At 37.6% G+C, this 18,633-nt stretch overlaps 1 pseudogene; it reads left to right on the top strand.

Moving 5' to 3' along the window:
• The window catches only part of LOC149143646 (F-box/kelch-repeat protein At1g22040 pseudogene), a 128,217-nt pseudogene extending 113,445 nt beyond the window's left edge, over positions 1–14,772 (top strand).
• The last annotated feature ends 3,861 nt before the right edge of the window (positions 14,773–18,633 follow it).

Below are 18,633 nucleotides of genomic sequence, written 5' to 3'. Positions count from 1 at the left end.
CCTAATGTTTTCCCTTTCTTAACAATTCCCTTGTATATTTGTGTCCCCTTGGTCACAGCATTTTGAGAAAAAGAAAAAGTCTACAGTCAATTTTGCACACAGTTGTATATCAGCATATATATATTCAAGCTACCTTGATTTTAAAGAACATGTCAGAGACCGAGTCAGCTTATGAGCAGGATTATGATAGTGATTCTACACCAGAGGTAAACGTGCCAAGGAGGTATCACAAAGGTGGCAAAGGTGGTCAGCATGTCAGGGAGGAGCCTACTTCTTTGGCTCAATTGCAAGCTTGTCCACTTGCAATGGACTATTTTCGGTATCAATCATGTTTTGAATACTGTGAGCGGATCTCACAAATCCAGCATTATCGGGAACTAGTCCGTTTATTTGTTCTACATTTGCAGGATGGTCATGTAAACCTTGCCGGAGTGAATTTAACCTTGTCACCTGAGATTATTGCTCAGGCCACTGGGATACCAAATGTAGGGGAGGAATGGAGTAAACGCCAACAGTTAGACAGATTCTACTATGAGCCATATATCAAGCCCGGGTATATAAGACACTTGACTGCAGTTTTTCCTTTCAGATTCCTAAGGGATGAGTATGCACCATTGATGAAACTCATCATTCGATATTTCAGCTGCGAAGGCAGATTCTCACGTCTCTATGCGTACCATGTCCGTTTGTTGATGCATTTTACAAGGGTACGTATGATGAACATTCCGTTTTTTATGTGTTGCAACATAGAGAGGATGGTGCCTTTAGTACAAAGGAAGAGCCCAACACATTAGCATAAGAGCATCTATCATTATGCATTGGTTAAAATTGTAGTGATGCATCAGTTGGCACAGCAGGGCATTACTTGGGAAGATTTCATCTCCCGTGATTACTTTGCACCATTACAGCCACCTCCCGAGATAGTTCATGATGAGGGAGAACCTTCCAACCAGCCAGACATTCCCGAGACTGAGCATATAAGTGCTCCTCCATATGTGACATACCAGCAAGGTCACAGGGCATTGTTTGCATCTACACGACCAGTACTATCTCCACCCGGGGTGGAAGGGGTCTCGTTGACTTCATCAGCACAGCGAGTGTTATCTCCACCTTGTGTGGAAGGGGCCTCGCTTTCGACAGCAGCACCGCAGGTACAGGATAAGGGCAAGAAGCCCAAGCATGAGGAGGGGCCTTCAGGTGAGCCATCCGGTTTTGTTACTATTCATGATGAGACAGCTTCAGAATCAGAGAAGACCCAATATATCAGGTATCTAGAGTAGCGGAATAAACAGCTTGAGGACCAGCACATGATCATAGAGCTACAGAACATCCATGAGAATCGCCAAGCTACCAAACATAGAGAAATTGAGTTCACCTCAACAAGTAAATGAGGATCGAGAGGCTAATCTCGAGAGGGTCAACATCTACTTGGAGGAATGGCTAAAAAGGGCCAATAGAGACCATGCATTATTGAAACACATGGTTATGCATTACCAGGTTTGGAACCTGGTTTGCAAGGCGCGAATTAGGAATCTTAAGGCAAAATTGAGGAAAATGGTCAAGAAAAAAAAAAGACAAAAGGAGCTTGATCATCTTTGGATTTTGGCCGAAGCCTCTTTGACTGAGCATAGTACTTGATTAGGGACCCCCAGCCCAAATTTCAACAAGTTTGGGGAAAATTTTGTCAATTTTGAAATTTTTGTGTAAAAAACAGGTTTTTGGGCTCAACGCGTAGCGTGCCGCGTGCTACCCATAATATTGGGAGGTCCAAATCACAAATGGTTTGCATTTTTGGATTTTTCATGATGAAATACACCTGCTCAGCTATTGCCAAGGCATTTCATCAAGGTTTGGGTCCCCAAAAGGTCAGAAAACATGCAAAAAATGACCTCACTGCCCCTTTTTGGACACACAGGAAGCAGCCTTGGGAGAATGCACTTTTGGAGGGGCAAATGGACATCAAATTGGAAAATTCCACCTGGGTTGGAAAGTAGGAATCCAGGGCTTTCCAAAAAGCCAACCTGAGCTCAATTTGGATGCCGGAAAGTGCCCCAAAAGCAGGTGGAAAGGCGCGTGGCGCATCAGGGTTTTTTGCACAGTTTTCATCTTCAGCTCAGGAAACGAAGCCAGTTTGACCAGTTTTGACTTGTGATGGGATTTTTCACCCTCCTTGATGTAATTAATGTAAATTTATGTTTACTTGACACTTATTTACCTATTATATATGATTCATTCATAAAATAGCAAAAATTTAATGAATGAATTGGTTTCCTAGCTTATAGAGGCAAGTTGTTTTGACTGCCTAGATTGTAGTGCTTTGTTTAGAATTGGTTGAAACAGCTCCTAGGATGATGAGCTCGACCCCTAGAGGCAAGGGAATGTGTTAGCTTGCTTATATTATGTATTTTCTTAGTCATTTTCAGGGTTGGACTCTTGGGAATAGCTCGATACACTATTGTACATATTTTATCTGCAATTTTGGCAAAGGATAGACCAGGGTTTTGCAGCACTATTTGGGATTCATGTGGCCTTATGTGTTGATGGTGTGTTTCTCTCAGTAATTGTAAGTTTTTTATGTGTACCATTTTCCTTATTTAATCTTCTGCAATTAAACAAATGAAGTGTTAAGGTAGAATCCATAAATTTTCTATGCTCTGCCTTTAAGTTTGTTTAATTTTCCATGTTTTCTTCAGTTTAAGGAGAATCCTTGAGACTTCCTTGCTCTCCTTAGCTCCTCACCTATCAGGTCTATTCATTCAATCACTTTAAAGGCATCAAAACAATCACCTATCTTGCCCCAAGTAGACCTCTGCAAAAGCTGTGCCTCATCCCCGCACCCAAAATTGCCTTTCCCTTGAATTCAACAAAACTTCAAAAAAATAAATTCCATAGTCCTTGTACTTCATACCTAGCCTAAAATTAGTCATCAATTCAGTCATCTCAAGCCTCTTTTATTACCTTTTGCCGAGATTGACAGGAGAGAGCCCTCTCCTGTCCTCGTAGGGCTAGCTACGAGGTTGAGCTTGGTTTGATGTTGCCTCAAGTTTTGCCTTCCTCAGCCTAAGGCAAATTCGAACGCTAACACCGTCGATAGGTTTACATCAATGGCCTTCGACCAAAATATTTTGCGTGGTGTTCGACGCCAAGTCCCTTTTTCACACCACGCGAATTGCACTACCATACCTTGAGGGTCATCATCATTATCGGTGATTCCTCTCGCGCCTGTTAACAACTTACATCATTACATGGTAATCAGGCGATGTCTTTCCATGTTTGACTCCAGAACATTTTTTCACATGGATCGACTTGTACTTCAGGCGAAGATTGGACGAGTTTGAAGACCCTGGATCTAGTTTCATCCATCCGGGCTGCGATATATTTAGGAAAATAAACACATCAAATGTACATCATTGCTGCACAGATGATCATCTGAATCAAAGGATGATGGCTTTATCAGAATCATCAGTCTGCCACACAGACGGTTGTCTGTCATATGTACATGAAAATGAATTTATAAAGCTGAGCATGGGAATGCCCGCCTCAGCTAGATCATGAAAATATTATGACGATAATGTATTGTATTGTATCTTATTACAGGTCGCCTTCCAGTTTGAAAACCTCAGATCCTCATGATAAAGCATTTCACTCGACATCAAAAGATTAACGACCTCATGCTTTAGGGGGGCAACTGTTATAGACATTTTTTGGCACTGCAAGCCCAATCATATATGTCCATACACCAAGGGTTTCTAAGTCCCTAAAAGTGTTTTTTCATGCCCTAAAGGAACAAGGTTAGCTGATTACATCATCTCCCAGAAATTATCCACAAGAAACTGCTCAAAACTGGACCATACAAACTGCTCAGTGCTGAGGGTGAGATGCATCTCACCTATTACACACAGGGGGTGCGATGCATACTGAAAATCTCTTCTATAGGGTGCGATGGAAGAGAGCAGACAAATGGTGGAGGCAGTTTGCTAAGTGGATGATCTTGGAATCTTCCAGAAACTTCCCCAGGACACTTGTCTCTCTGAATTCACCCAGGGATGAGTAAGAGATCATGAAATCTCCAAGTGGAATCAAGAACTATCAGAGAGAAGACACTAATCAAAATCCCGGAAGCTGACTGACCTCCCTGCAATCATCTATATATGGATCCCTCATCCCAGAGATCCAGAGGTTGGAATTTGGTATTTTGTAAGGAAGTGCTATTGGTTTCTTGGTGGAACATCATAGTGTTGGGTGATCTAAGCTTTTCATGAGGTGAAGAAGGGCTTTCATGCTGAGAGGATGACGCTGGGTCGCAACAATTAGTTGTAATCCTCTTTGCTATTCTTGATATTAATAAAGCTATTCAAGTTTTCCTCCACATTCTTGTATGTTTGATGATATATGCATTTGTGTGGTCAATATATATCTGGTCCTATATTGTTTATGATTGTAGATCTCTGTTCTTTGATAGTATTGTGCTGCTTTGATCCCACAGGTGCTCTTTGAAGCTGGGTAGACAAAGGAAAAGCGGCAAGGATCTATCAGAAGGGAGAGGAACCAAGCAAGGAATCAAGCGCAAGACTAAGGTTGGTGTCCTTTGTTCCCCTCTTATCTACTTCTCAAAAAGGAAAGCGAAAGTAGTTTTAGTTTGTTTGTTTCTAAGATAGCTACTAGTCTTAGTGGACTAGTAGCTTCAAGTGGACACTAGATTTCCCGATAACACGCGGGACTATAAACGGAGGAAGGAGATGTAGGAATAGATGCAGGGAAGCAATTCTGACACCACAGTATAAGAACAACGCGTACAGGAAATTCAGCAGGCAGTCGCCCAATGCGATGTAGACCTTGTAGCAGTTCGAGCAGAGTTGGAGGGACTTCACACGAAGATCTCTGCACCGACAGAGTGACTCGAGGGCGAGTCATGATGTTTGTATTGGGGGCCTGTTGGGCATGGAATCCCCCCAAGGCATTTTTTTGGGCTTAAAGCCCAAGTTTTGACCAAGTCCTTTGTAAAGGCTCTGTGACTTGTGGGCATAGAGCGCGAAGTCATAATAGATTCACATGGTTGTCTGCCCTTGTTTTTGTAATGTAATGCGGCTTGATAGACCTACTAATGGTCCACAGACCATGGGATTGTGTAGTAAAATTCTTCTGCAGGAATTCGTAACTTCTATAGGAAATAAAAATGTATGTGAAGGAATCCCATTGTATTTTTAACAAAATGATAATGCAAATTTTTTGTGATAAGTTGCTACCTCATTTATTGCTAACTGGTCTTTGATTTGTCGGCAGGAAAAATATTGAACTCCATCTTTACCTATCCTTGTACAGTTCACTTCTACATGAATAAAGGTGTTGATGTCGAATGTGCAACGATCTCATTGGATTACCAATCATTAATATCAACTATTAACCAACACGAGGTCCATCACCAATAATGAAAGTGAGGAACAAGGTACAACCGATGCATCCTAGTAGGTGTGAATGGATGAGTTATTGTTGAACCCCCAGCAGGATCCATTGTTCAAGGAGCCTTGATGAATCTCCACTGCTGTAGTCGAGATAGCTTACCACTGATGTATGCAGGATTCAAGGCATCATATATCTCTGACCTTGAACCCAGATAATGTGCTGATGTCGATGGGACAATATTATTGGAAGGTGGGCCTCAGAGAATCCCACATCAGTCCAATGTAAGAAAATCAAAGATTTATTAAGGTATGAAACAAAATTTACTTGGGGATCCTGAGGGATCTACTGCCTTGTGATTTTAATGAGACCAAGGCAGTTCATGCTCACCAGATTTCAATTTTAGAGAGTCTGAAATACTAAAAAAGAAAACTCCAATGGGGTTCCTTTTCCGTAAATAGTCTACTGGGCCCGGAAAAGGAATAAACCTATATACAATAGAAACTTCTCTCATGGTTTAATGAGCATGATAAGGAATAAAGTAAGCTCAATTTATTATGGCAAAAAGTCAAGAAGAGGTAGTGAAAGAGATACCCCTCTTTCCTGCCATTTCCAACACTTTCTTCTTCACAATCTCCTCCAAAAATTTCTCCTTTGATTGGGGCTTCTCATATAACTTGAGTCTATGCCCATTAACCAAGAAGGTCACATTTCCATCATATATTTTTTTGACTCAAACAAATCCATTATCAAATACTTTATCGATCTCATAAGGACCAAGCCAATGTGTGTTAAACTTTCCTTTGAAATTCTTGAATTTTGAATCGAACAACAATGCCTAGTCTCCTTCCTTAAACTACTTCTTCTTAATGTATATGTCGTGCCATTTAGCCCTTTGTTTGCTGGATAAGGTCAGTATGCTGAAAAACATCTTTCCTAATCTCATCTAGTTCGTTGAGTTGCAAGATCCTCTATTGTTATGCCTCAGTGAAATCTATGTCCAAATCTGCTGCCATCTTAAAAGTTCTGATTTGAAATTCAATTCGCAATAAAACTTGTTTTCCATATACCAATTCATATGGAGAAAAAATGGTAGTGTTTCTCTAGGTGATTATGTAGGCCCGTAAGGCCTCTGGAAGTTGATCTGCCCAATCCTTTTTATGTAGTTGCATTGTCTTAGTCAGGATTGTCTCCAGTACCTTATTTTTTTATTCCACCTAACCATTGGCTCGTGGATGGTAGGGAGTGGACTTCCAATGAGTCATATGATATTTTTGCACAATTCCCTACATAGGCTTAGATACAAAATGGGTACCCTAATCAATAACAATTTCCCTTGCTACCCCAAATCTTACAAAAATATCAGAAAAGAGAAAATCTACCACTAATCTCTCTATTGATCTAGGAACTGCTTTGGCTTCCACCCACTTTGTAACATAATCATTACACACTAAAATATACTTCTTAGCTTTGGAAATGGGATTAATGGGTCCTAAAAAATCAAGAGCCCACCTCTCAAATGGTTCTATGAGAACTTGTGGTTGCAAAGGAATTTCATCTACTTGAACAGGCTGCCCTATTCTTTAGCAACTATCACACTTTCAAAAGTAGTCCTTTGCATCTTTAAAAATACTATTCCAATAGTAACCTGGGCAGAGGATTTTATAGGCTGTTCACTTGTTTGCAAAGTGCCCTCCATAGGGTTCATCGTGGCAAGTTCTCAAGATGTCGTCTATCTCGTCTTCTCTGAGACACCTGCGGGTAATCAGATTAGGTCCAGTGAAAAAGAGGTTTCCTTTTATACAAGAGTAAGAAACACTTTTTCTAATAAATTTAATTTCTGATTAGATGAAAAGTAAGGTGGTAACTTCTCTCTAGCAAGGTAATTAGCTATATCTGCAAACGAAGGTGATTTGACACAAATGGAAAACAAGTTCTCATCTGGGAAGCTATCATTAACAGGAACATCCCCACCTTCATGGTTAAGCCTAGAAAGGAAATCAGCTACCTGATTTTCTTTTCTTGGCCTATCCAATATTGTGATGTCAAATTCCTACAGTGGCAAAAGCCATCTAGTAATTCTTCCGTTAGTAACTGGTTTATTCATGAGATACCGAATAACATAATGGTCAGTATGTACAAAAACTTCATAGCTGGTGATGTAATGTCTAAACTTATTAATAGCATAAACCATAGTAAGGAATTCTTTCTCAGTTACCATATAATTCAGTTAAGCATGAGTTAAATTTTTACTAACAAAATAAATAGCATAGGTTACGAGGTTTTCCTTTTGGCCCAATACTGCCCCTATAGCTGAATCATAGTCATTAATGGAAATATGAAATGGAATTTTCCAATGTGGTCCTCTCAAGATTGGTGCCGAAGAAATCTTCTCCTTGAGTGTGTTAAATGCAGTTTGACATTCATCATTCCAATGAAATTCAAAATCTTTTGTCAATAATTTAAGCAGTGGCGAGGCTACCTTTGTAAAATTTTCAATAAACCTTATGTACTAGCCTGTATCCCCAAGGAAACTTCTGACTCCCTTTTGGCTGGTTGGTGGAGGCATCTTCACAATCATTTCAATCTTTGTCGGGTCAAATTTAATTCCTGTAGTAGAAACATGATGACCAAAACAATCCCTCCAGTAATGATCATAAAATATTTTTCATTACTTAATGAAAGAGTAGTTTCTCTACATATTTGCAAAACTTTTCTAAGATTAAATAAATCTTCTTCAAAAGTTTCACCCATTACTGTAAAATCATCCATGCAATCATGTAAAATATCAAAGAAAATACCAAGTATTGCCCTTTGAAATGTGGTTGGTGTGTTGCATAGACCAAATGGTAATACCTTATATGCATAAGTACCCTATGGACATGCGAATGTTGTTTTATCTTGGTCCTCTAGAGCTATCCTGATCTGATTGTACCCCCTAAACCCATCTAAGAAAGAAAAGTACCTCTTTCCTGCTAAGGTGTCCAGCACTTGATCTCTAAAATGCAAGGGAAAATGGTCTTTTAATGTAGCTTTATTTAGTTCCCTATAATCTATACACACTTGCCATTTCCCATTATTCTTAGGGACAATAACCAATGGAGATACCCACTGGCTGTCTGAAATAGGATAAATGAATCCTACGTTTAATAGCTTCTGAAGTTCATCTTTTACAATTTCTCTTAAAGCAGGATTCATCCTCCTTTGTGGTTGCCTTATAGGCTTGGAATTTCCTTCTATATAAATATGATGAATGCAAGTGTCTGGGTGAATGCCCCTCATATTCGTATATTTCCAAGAAAATGTATCTAAAAAGTCTTTCAATGTCTGAATTAATTGATTTTCATGTTCATGAGTTAAGGCAGAGTTGATATTTAAAGTTTTCCCAAGAAAGATTTCGATTACCTTGCTTCCACATTCAGTCATTGAACATGTAGGAAATATAGATAGAAGGGTTGAATTTAATTCAGTTGTTGTATTATTCTCTTGGAAGATTTTCTCTAGCAAATTAGCAATGACATCTGCCTCATGAATTGACTGTCCCTCTGAATGATGAGAAAAAATAGGATTTGAAATATAGCAATTAGTTAAATTTTCCTCATTATTCTCTTTAAGGCTCATAGCTTGGGATATTGTCAAAACTAGATGGATAATTTTTGAATTATGTTCTTCATCAATCCAATGAGTATCTTATGATTTTAAGAGGGGTTTAGTAGATGGATATAGATTGATGTGTTTATTTTCAACCCCTTGGGTGATGGTCATGTTTCTTGACCTACACCCTATGAAGGCATCTACTGTGGCCAACCAAGGTCTCCCAAAGATCAAAGGGTACCTTCCCAAACTGGTTTTAGGTTGAAGAACATAAAAATCTATAGGATATTTCCAGGAATCTAATGAAATGACAATGTCTTCCAATACACCTTCTGGCTTGACCTTAGATCTGTATGCTAATTCTAACACAGTAGGGGTAGGAAGCAAGTTAAAGGATCCTATATGGGACGGTGTTTCCATTGTCATTACATTAATGGCTGCACCTACATCAATTAAAGTATTTCTTATTGGATATCCATTGATGAAGGTGGTAAACATAGGGATTCCAGGTTTTTCATACTTTTTAGTGGAAAATTCGGTAGACATAAGGCTTGCAAGTTTTCCACCTACTTGAATTGTAGAGGGTTCTTTCTTTTGTCTCCCTGGATTTTTGGTGCATAGTTCCCTAATTGTTTTAGCATAAATTGGGATGTCCCTAATTGCTTGCAGTAAGGGAATCTTGATGCATACATTTCTTAATTCAGATACTAGATCAAACTTGAGTTGTTTCATTATTTCTTTCACCTCCAACCTCTTTGGAAAAGGAGGCTGGACAATTTGAGATGAGGAAGGTTTTTGTGAACTTAGAATGTTTTTTTCTACTGTTTCTTGTATATTTTTTGTTTTAGGTGTATCAGGGGTTTCTTCCTCTATAACCTCTTCAATTTTTCCTCGTTGGGTCACCACTTTTCCTGACCTAAGTTTAATTTCCTGTAGAGATGCAGGAAATTCCTACAACAAAGGTACATAAATTTCCTACAGAGGTTGAGGTGTGATGCAATAGGTAGGATAAGTGGGATAAGTGGTTTCTCCAACATTGTGAGTAGGTTGAAGAAATTTGTTGTTGGGATTGGATACTGGCTGGGCAGGAAGTTGTGTGGGACGTGGTTGAGTTGGTGGGGCAGGCAACTGAAGTTGTGGTTGTGGCTAAACCACTTGTTGTGGCATGGGTTGTGGTGAATATAAATTTTTAGGGGGATAAGTTGGTGATACTGCTTTGGTAGGAAGTTGTGTGGGACATGGTTGAGTTGGTGGGGCAGGCAACTGAAGTTGTGGTTGTGGTTGAAAAACTTTTTCTCGCATGGGTTGTGGTCAATAGAAATTTTGAGGGGGATAAGTTGGTGCAATAGGGTAAGGAAATTTCCCCTGCCAAGGTTGTTGCAGAGGCCAGGGCTACCATGGCATTGGAAAATTCCATATCTGATTCTGGGCATAAGGAAATTGAAAATGTTGTTGTGTCATACCTATAGGATGTGGTTGCCATGGATTTTGATGTGTCGTTGCATAAAGTGCATTCACAACTTCTTGATCTGCTAAGTCTGTTTCTTTAATCTCTGGAAGAGAAGGTAATTTATTAGTAGAATGATCAACTTCACAGATTTGACATATCTCTATATTGGATGCAGGACACTCCCTCAAGGGATGTTTCTCCCTACATTTGGAGTAGAACATATCTAGGGCCTTTTCCACTTCCTCCTATTTCTTCTTAGCCTGAAAAAAATACAACCGTGAAGACAAAGTGCCAAGAATGTCAATTTTCAAATTTTCAAATAAATTACCCATTTCAGCTTTGGTTACCCTAGCCCATTCAACTGATTTAGTTAATCTGGAAGAAGTATCCGTTGATCCTCTCCCAACCTTAGAATTTCCCCTCGAATATTGTCGACACAACTCGCACACATCATCATAAATCAATTTTGATACATCACCTACTCCCATCAAGTTCAAAACCTCGAGAGATTCTGGTCTTATGGCCCTTAGAAAAATTGTTCTCAAGGTTTCTTTGTTCAGCTGGTTCATCTTGGATCTTTGCAAATTGTACTGGAATCTTTTTAGGAAGTCCTCTAGGCTTTCCTCCTCCTTTTGGGTCATGCCAAATATTTCTTCTCTGATGTCCATGGTTTTATAGTAATCCTGATACTTTCTCAAGAATACCTTCTTCATGTCATCCCATGTTGAAATGGAGTTTGCACTCAATCCCATAAACCACATGAGGGTTGCATCTTTTAATGTGGCAGGAAACAACTTCAAATTTTTAGCATTTGAAGAATAATCATAACTCCTGCACAATACATTAAACTCGAATAAGAAGGCATAAGGATCTTCACTAGAGGTACCACAAAAATTAGGAAAAACAGAGGGAGGAATGTTTTTCATCTGATTGGCTCCAACATAATATTTGATAAGAAATTTGAATGTAACTGGTTCCTCTTCCTTCTCATGATAGTCCCCATCTGTAGTACCAATACCCTCTAGGTGAGCCATATCGAACTAGAAGGGAGTGGGACACCAGTAAGCTACAAATCTTTCAGAGTCAGTTGTTTGGAACTTTGGTTCTTGAATAGGATTGAAGAGGAATTCCTCTTCAGGCTGACCACTGAGCAAAGATGATGTCCCCCTAGTAAGAGGAGATTCTTGACGAGAAGCAACAAAAAATTCTCTAACAAAAAGATCCTTCTCTGATGTGTGGGTATTGATCGACTTAGGATTAGCTTTCGATCCCTATTCAGAATTGTCAGTCCTCTGTTCAGATTCCCTTGTTTCCTTTGCCTTGTTATTTACAGACTTCTTTCTTCCTGCCAGTTTATTAGAGGACGAAGTGGTGTTCACACCACCACTAGAAATACTTGAAAATCTAGTTTTAGGATATTGGCCCCTATTCATACATTATACAAAAAAATTCAGAACTTCTACTTACCAAACAATCAGGACGTGGCTTTGGCGAATTCTGATCTCTGTATGTGCGTAAGCCTTACCCCATGTCTTACCACTTCGAATCTCCCTGTCTTAAAAAAATTAGACAAAAAGAAGTCATACTAGAGCACTTTTAGTATCATCCCTTAGCACCTCCCTGAAAACAATGTCAAAATGTTGAGTCAAATTATAGACTTATAATTTGGCAAACATAAATTATCAACTAGGGGTAATCGTAACCTTGTGAGGTACAATGAAAAATACATGTAGGTTGACACTTTCATTGTATGAAAGCCACACACAATCCTAAATCCTTCTTCTCTCTCTCAACACTTAGCAACAAAGGCTATAAAGTAGATTATTTGTCTCCCCACAACACTTAAGATTGCTGATGCAAATCATTATCTCCCTCATATGAGATATCCAAGGTGGAATTTGACCCTAGTTGCATAAATTAACTTGTAGTACTTGTAATATCCCCTAATAAAAATAAAAATAAATAATAAATAATATAATATAATATTAAAATATAAGTAAATAAATAATAAAAAATAAAGAAAAGATAATAATGGTAAATAAACAGTAAAATATAATGAAAAGATAATAATAGTAAATAAATAATAAATAACGAAGATAATATAATAATAATAAATAAATAAAATAGTAAATAATAATATGGAGTGTTATATCTATATATATATATATATATATATATATATATATATATATATATAGTAAAAATAAATAAAGCTAGCAAAAAGTAAAAATGAATAACATAAGAAAGAGTTAAATTAAGTAAAACTTAAAATAAAGAAATAAAAATGGCATGTTCACACATGGAATGTATGTATGCAAACCCCATTCCAGTTTTGGGTCTATTTAATGGACAATGAGGAGGATGCTATTTAGCATTGCTTGCTTCATTCTCTTAAGAGAAAAGTTTTGTGAGACAAAGGATTCCATGGCAATAGTACGTTGATTGAAGGCTCGGAAATATTATGTGAAGTTGAGCCTACGGTTGGGTGGAGATTCATCCCCAAAATATTTGTTGCAGTGAGCAGAATTCAAGGAGCATTCAACTCCAAAAGCACAAGTAAAAAATATCGTCAATACAGGTAAATTGTCTCTACTCATATTTTTCAAAATTCTATGTTAATTAGTTAAATAGTTGTGTGTTGATTATTAATCATATAAATTGATGTAATTACTTGTATATTTTAAATTGGAGTTGTTACATATGGCAAAAGCGTAGATTTCAACTCTGTGTAACCTCTACATACAAATTTGAGATAAATAATTAATTATATTTATCAAGATTTTTCTTGAAAAAATAAAATTCAATCCAATTTTGAGTTTTTGCCATTATAATTGAGCTATTTGTTAATCTTTATTTTTATCATAATAATAATAATGATGAAAAAAGTCGTGATATATGCTCATTACGCCGTAAGGCGTTCCCTCTGAGATGAACTTTCCTGTGGTCTTTGCTGTCATCGTTATCCTCCCTCTGTTTTGATGTTAGACGATTCGAATAATTGCTACCGTTGGATCAAATATCCGGTTTCCATCACTAACTTTTCAAACTACCTAGTGCTTGCCATACTCAAGGAACCATTGTTTCTCTCTCATCTTCGGCAACTGCAGAAACATGTCAGAGATTGAGATGAAGGTGGAGCGTTATGGAGAAAAGAGATCTGTTTCTCTGAAGAATGACTGTACATTTTGATGAAAGACGAAGAGGAAAAGCTCATCTGGAATGCTTTGGATCCGTTATTAGCTAAATGGCACATCTTGCCACCTATTCCGGCTTTTATATATGAGGAGGAATTCAATCAAGCTACGGGATGGAGTTTATGTAATGCAATGGGAGCATCGGGTTACAGGCTAACAGGTTTTGTGAGGGCTAGTTTGGACGGAAAGATTCTCTAGATAGAACAACTTTTTGTGGTTGTGCCGTAGGGGCCATTAATGGATGCCTCTATGTTCCGGGAGGGTTTGCTAAAGCATCTGCTCTCAAATCCGTCTGGCGTTATGATCCAAGAATAAATGCATGGACAGAAGTCGCACCTATGACCACTGCAAGGGCTTATGGTAAAACAACTTTCCTGAACAAGAAGCTTTATGTGGTAGGTGGAGTGAATAGGGGCAAAGGTGGATTGACTCCACTTCTGTAGGCAGAGGTTTATGATCCTGTTACAAATACCTGGACCCAAATTCCAAACATGCCATTTGCACGAGCTCAAGCTCTACCCACAGCTTTTTTGGCAGATATGCTAAAACCAATTGCTACTGGAATGATATCATTTAGAGGAAAACTATGTGTACCACAGAGCTTATATTCGTGGCCTTTCTTTGTAGATGTTGGCGGTGAAGCCTATGATCCTGCTACTGATTCTTAGCTGGAGATGCCAAACGGTATGGGAGATGGTTGGCCTGCAAGGCAGGCAGGGACAAAATTAAGTGTTGTGGTGGATGGTAACTTGTATGCGTTGGATCCTTCTAGTTCATTAGACAGCGGTAAGATTAAAATGTATGATCCCCAGGAAGATACATGGAAAGTCATTTTGAGGAAAGTACCTGTTGTAGATTACACAGATTCAGAGTCACCTTACCTACTAGCTGGATTCTTGGGAAAGCTTCATGTTATTACGAAAGACATTAGCGACAATGTCGCTGTTTTGCAGGCTGACACAAGCGAAGGTGCAGTTACATCATCTTCATCGTCATCGACCTTCGATCCTTCTACTAGTATTTCTGATTCTGAGGTTGATAGGAAGAGCATTGCTAGTCGACATTTTGGCTTTATTGAGCTAGTTAGCTGTCAGGTCCTTCAGATCTAAGACCAAGGTTAACATTTATTTTTCTTCCATGCTGTGGTTACTTTGTAAATATTATGAAAGGAGAGCTGCTCAGGGTAACACGATTCACTGTATGGGGCTATTTTTTAACTCGAAACCTCGTTTTTCACAACCACTCATTGCTTTGTCTCTCTAAGAGTTTACATCTCTTACTGAAACAATTGATTAATATTGTACAACTCTTCTGACAACACCTTATATGGATATCTTAATATATTATTTTCAGAGATGATGGTCAACGGTAGTTTTTGCTGGCAATAATTTTATGCATAATATGAAAATTCTATGCAGACAACACCTAAGCATGGGTAAGGGCTGGAACGGAAGTTTCCTTGTGCCATAAATAACAACAGAATGTATACATAACACATTTTCCATTTTGATCTGGTAGTTGATGCTGGAATTTGATGGGATCGATAAAAATGTCCCTTATAACAGTTCTATTGACATTGTGAATCAACGATCTTTGTATTACATGCTCTGTAGATATGTCTTATCTGTCTGATAGTAAAGTAATCATGTGGTATTGCATTGTATTTGTTTTACCTTTTCTTTGGCTAGTTTTGTATCGTTTGTTTATAAGAATAAATTTATCTTAGCCCAAAATACCAACTTTTCACCACATAAAACGTCCATAGTAAAAGTAAGTTTTATGCATAAAAGGTTATGTGTTTAGTTTTCCTGCTTTCAGCTTTAAATGTTGGACATTTATTTTTTCGTTTGCATTCAATTTTTCTAACAATTCTGTAAGTAGACCTTGCTTGTCTTTATGAAATGAAAAGGGTAAAGAAAAGTGACTTCATATATGGTTTTAGGAATGGCGTTGTTGTTATACACTAAGTAATAGTGTATATAAATGTTATCAACTCCATGTTGAGTACCAAAGGAATTAACAGCCCCCTCATTGCATTCACTGTGTTAAGTTCCTTTCACTAAAGAATCCCTTTCAAACCCACCAAGGCTAAAGAATGCACTTGTTTCAAGTAACCATACATTCATCAAATTGTTCGTTATGCAAATGGATCAATGTATTTTTTGAAAGGCATAATTTCATACTAATTTGTTGTGTAAGGTGTTTTCCAAATTCATTGGCAAGGGTATCATATGTAAAGATGCAATCATTTATCCAAAACATAAAGTGATTTTAAAACTAATCTGAAGTCTGATGAGACTAATAGAGATTATTGATCAAAATTGAATCCTTCCTAGCTCTTTCAAAGGGTTTAAACTTGTTCTAAAAAGGTAATTCAAAAACACCTTGAAAAAAAAGTCAAAATTTTACATCGCTTATCATTTGTAAAGGAAAACAAATATTATATATTTCAAAAGAAGAATTACAATTTTAATGACCCATCTAAGCTCTCAAAGCTTCATTGCTTAGTGACAATTGTACCTTAAATATTATGTGATGTAAATCATAAGATTCAAGTTTTAGCACCCAATACTTCACTTTGGCATTTAAACAAGTGATGAACTATATAATTGTAATGGAGTGATGGGTGATAAGATGATAGGTCTGTGGAAGAAACAAGCTACTAGAAGGTTACAAACAAGGGGAAAGAGAAACAAATTTAGAACAACAACTTTACGGGGTTGACACTAGGTTACTCTTGTTGACATAAGGTGGCAAAAAGGGCTATAACAAGCTTAATAAGAGGTTTTATGCTTAGCATGGGGATTTGCCTTACAACTCAACATGTCACTCCCATCAAACAATCAACACATGAATAACTTTTGTTTTTTATGCATGAATAATTGATTTTCCCATATCACATCTTCCACTGGTAGGTTATTCCATTTGATGAGGTACTCAATAATTGCTTAATTTTATAGCTACTTAATCCTTGTTTCAAGGATATTTTTTGGTTCAAGTATGATTTTTTCCCTTCTTCATCTCTGCTAAAATAGTTGGGATTGTGATATTGTTACCAATTACCCTTGTTAAGCAAGAAGTTGTTAGATTATGGTAGCAATGCTAAAATAGTTGGGATTGTGATCTTGTTACCAATTACCCTTGTTAAGCAAGAAGTTGTTAGATTATGGTAGCAATGGACATGTGTTCTAGTCTCTATGATGTCTAAGAGGCTAAGGAACACAAGATCTCCAAAACCCAGAAAAGGCTAAGGAACATAAGATCTCCAAAACCTAGAAAAAGTTTCATGAGAAAAGACTTGGAGACGTCTCAATTAAATTAATTAGCCATAATTGGGGAAGTTCAATTTTTCTCTGGAGGCTTCTATGATGAATTCAAATTGATTTTAGCATTAATTGAGATGTAATCATGGCAGTTGAGACTCCAACAAGAGATTATAAGAGTGGGTCTAGGGGATTGGGGAGTGCATAGAGTATTTGGTGAGCAGTTTGGCTACCCAATTGCAGTTATTCACCAAGGGCACAATTGAAGCTAGGGAAGCATCAAAGGTAGAGGGATAAACAAAGATTTGAGAGCAAGAGTTTGGAGGAATTTTCCTCAGTGTTTTCTAGTGTCTGGGAGACAGGAAGAGGAGGTCAAATTCATCTATAAAGGAGGCCGCTACAACTAGTGCGAGTAGCCAAATTTCCCAGTGCGAGTTGCTGGAGAATCAATGTTTCAGTTGCTAGTTTCCATATCAGTATCCCATAGGCAAAGCGAATGGGTTTCAGAAGAAAAAGGAGGCAAAAAAACTTGCTGGAAGGTGATTATGGGGTTGTACGAATTTTCCTCAGCCAGATCTGCGCATTCTAGGAGGAAGTGTGAGTTCCAAAAAGGGAGTGCGAGTGGCTAGTAGGAGTGTAAGTTGATTGCAGAGGGAAACAATTTATCTCCAGTTTATTTTTCCAGTATTAAATGGATCTTTGTCAGTGACAGGTAAGCATGTCATTGTACTCTAGAATTGTTGAAGAATTTATAATAATATAACCATCATCTATTGCACTAGTTTTCCCTTCACAGTTTTTCCAGGGACATTTGTCCAAAAACAACGATGTTAATTTTTATTGTGTGTGCATATTTCTAAGTTCCAATTTTTATATTTAGCAACATTTTTGCTTTGGAGATTGCAATCAGTGAATTTATAGTTATTTTCCATTAATAATTAACAAAAGACAAATAAACTACAATTTGTTAGGAGATAAATATCCAGTAATTGCAATTGTGGAAACATAGAAACATGGAAGATAATATATACATGTGAATATGGAGTAAACTCCAATCTGTAAGCCATACTTCTCATCCTCTGCAACACCTTATAGGGGACATGACACCTAAATGTTAATTTATTGTCCTTCTTTTGTTGCTTGAGGGACATTTGTTTATATGGTTGTAGCATCAAAAATACCCAATCCCCTACTTCAAATTCTCTTTCATTGCAATATTGATATATTTGTTGTTTCATCCTATTTTGTGCTATAACTAAGCTGTCCTTCAATATTTTGAGAACCTCTTATCGGTGCCCTATTTGGTCATGCACTTATAGAACCTTTAGAGTCCCTTTCTAGGGTGATGTGATGGATGAAGGATGATATCCATAAAGTGACATAAATGAAGACATTTTTATGAAGTTTGTAAGGATGTGTTGTAACACCATTCTGCCAAAGGAAACCACTTGACCCATTGTGTTTATTTATCGGATGCAAAGAAATGAAAATGACATTCTAAACATTTATTCACAACCTTAGTTTTCCCATTGGATTAAGGATGATACGATGAGTTTAGCCTTGTAGCAAATTCATTCGACTATAGAATAATCTTCCTTAGTGCTAGTTCAACATTACATCTGTCCTTGAAGTTTTTATCACATTTAGATAATTTTGATATTCGAGATCAATTAAATGCTTGCTACAATAAAGTACATTGAAACACTTCTTTAACGGCCAACAATATCATCAT

Source organism: Pinus tabuliformis, chromosome X (assembly GCF_031772625.1).
Source record: "Pinus tabuliformis cultivar Carrire ecotype Pingquan chromosome X, CPIR1, whole genome shotgun sequence".
Lineage (NCBI taxonomy): Eukaryota > Viridiplantae > Streptophyta > Pinopsida > Pinales > Pinaceae > Pinus > Pinus tabuliformis.
The sequence above is the reverse complement of the archived record's forward strand: the minus strand, read 5'-3'. Positions and strand labels throughout refer to the sequence as shown.